Source organism: Amphimedon queenslandica, unplaced genomic scaffold, assembly GCF_000090795.2.
Source record: "Amphimedon queenslandica unplaced genomic scaffold, v1.1 AMPQUscaffold_12592, whole genome shotgun sequence".
Taxonomy (NCBI): Eukaryota; Metazoa; Porifera; class Demospongiae; order Haplosclerida; family Niphatidae; genus Amphimedon; species Amphimedon queenslandica.
In genome coordinates, this window is record NW_003547172.1 from 6,231 (window position 1) to 8,477 (window position 2,247).

The 2,247-nt window shown below is 33.5% G+C and overlaps 1 long non-coding RNA gene across 1 annotated transcript; it reads right to left on the minus strand.

The window, feature by feature from the left end:
• Window positions 1-1,530: 1,530 nt before the first annotated feature.
• On the minus strand, window positions 1,531-2,108 carry LOC109587378 (uncharacterized). Its single transcript, XR_002187556.1, has 2 exons — window positions 2,007-2,108; window positions 1,531-1,677 (listed from the first exon to the last, which is right to left on the minus strand). It is a non-coding gene; the product is annotated as an uncharacterized LOC109587378 (long non-coding RNA).
• Between the last annotated feature and the right edge of the window lie 139 nt (window positions 2,109-2,247).

The following is a 2,247-nucleotide window of genomic DNA, read 5'->3' on the forward strand; positions in this document are numbered from 1 at the left end:
TGTGACATGAACTGGTACAGTATGTTACCTGATTCTTGATCAATGCCAAATTGAGCTGTTGCATTAGGATACTTATAAAGACCAGTTTGTTCATCCCAATTAAACACAGTCATTAGTTTGTATGCTGTGCTGCCATTATTAACCTGGAAGTTTTTAATGTTGTACCTACCTTCAATGGCCCAAGTTTCCTTAAAAAATACATTCTTGCCAGTGGGGCTAGTAAAGTTAACACTTTTAAAGTAATCTTTCAAATTATGTCTGTTAAATGTTTTTTTCTGTCCTACACATGTTTGGTTATTTGAAAACCAAACAACTGGTTGCTGACAATTGTCTTGAATAAATGTATCCATTGCATGGGCGATGCTATACACAGCATCGATGACATTGGCAACATATGGGAATTGCATGTAATCATCAACTGAAGTGATGCTACTATTGCTGCAATTAATCCCATTAGTGCATTTAAAGACTTCTTCATAATAACTAATGTACCAAGGATTTCGCTTGTTTGTAGAAGCTGTTAACTTTGAAAAGTAGCTATGAAATTTTCCAATTAGTTCTGAAGGTGGGAAAATTCCCTACATCCCAGCAATTACATCACCCATAAAACCTGTTGCTGCTGCAGCAGATGCATCAGTTGCAATCCAGACAAAATTTCTATTGGCAATGTTACTTTCCTTAACAATTTGAGTATGATTTAGCAATTTTTTGGCGTGATCTACTGAAGCCAATAGTACAATCACATTTGCTGTTGTGTTTACGAATGGTAAATGATGGTAATGGTAAATGGTAATTAACACAACAAGAGCCACCACAATGCATGCTTACTATGTATCATGTTAAATGATCGTTAATTTGTAAGATAAATTAATTGTAAATTACAGACACACATGGAAGTTGGAATCAACATTCCAAGTGTTAAAATTAACACAACATACTGTACTAACATTAGCATTCCAAGAGCAGCTTAAGCCCAAGAAAAGATTGCAAATTAGCACTTCATGAATCAAGTTTTATCATGTGCAGGCAGGAAAAACTTTATGACTGTTGCTGATTCCATGTTTAAAATTCAATGGTAGATCTATCAGGGAATCAATAGTGTCAATACATGAGTATAGTAACAGTGCTGATCCAACCAAAAATAGACCAACCAAATCATTATGTGCGATAATGTGCCACAGTGCCAGCATTGAGTCATTAACTGATAAATTTTAATTTGCATTGGGCGTGGCACTCTACATTCCACGGCCACGTGCATGCACGTGTCAATTTAACCTTTGTGAAGTGATGGAATTAGTTACTGGATGTAAAGATAGTCAAGTAAAGTGAAATTGATTATTTTTGATTTTTCATGTTGTGTTTTAGGTGTTTATAAAGGAGGCAATGGTCGTTATTTATATTTCATTCAATAATATGCCATTTTATTTCCAGTGGCGTAGCCAGACCTTCTGTGATGCCTGGGCCAGCATAGATACTATAAATACCAAGTGGATACAAAACAGGATGTGCCTATGCTCTTTTCGCCGGATGTGACGTTTTTCCTAGATACGCTTAGCAACCAAAATGGTGGCAAAATCAATAATTATAAAAAACTTCATAAAAATCTATATTTCTTCTGAAAAGAGTCAGTACAAGAAACAACAGACAATTTATCTTCATTGGTTTCATATTCATACCCTATTTGATCATCAAAAAAATAATATTATAATAATAGTTTCATCATTCTAATATGGTATATCACAATGACATTAAGTAACTTTTTTGGAAGAAACATAGCTTTAAAATAATTATGAAAATATACAAACCGTACAAAAGGCATGTACGTAGACTCATACAAAATTATACCTCTTCAAATAGCATAGTTTTCCAGAAAAGGCGTTTACAAAACAGACCATAAACAAACTAAAAAATGGATATATTTATATTTTATAAAACTGCAGTGGAAAGCTAGTAGTTACAGACCATGTAACACAATAATATCCTTCTTCTACCCAAATAACACTTACTAACTCTGCCCCAGATTGGAGAAAAGGTGTTTAAAGTCAGAACTATAGGCCGCCATGTTTTACAGCACAACGAGATCCAGTGATCAAGCAAACAAGGATTCAGCAAAAAATAAAAAAAGATAATTCTCTGTTTTTATTATTTTATCTGATGCATATACATGTACTTATGCTATGTAGAAAGTTCTAGCTGATTCCAATTTAAATTAGATTTTTTATGAATTTAAGTTGTTCCAAAATTAGG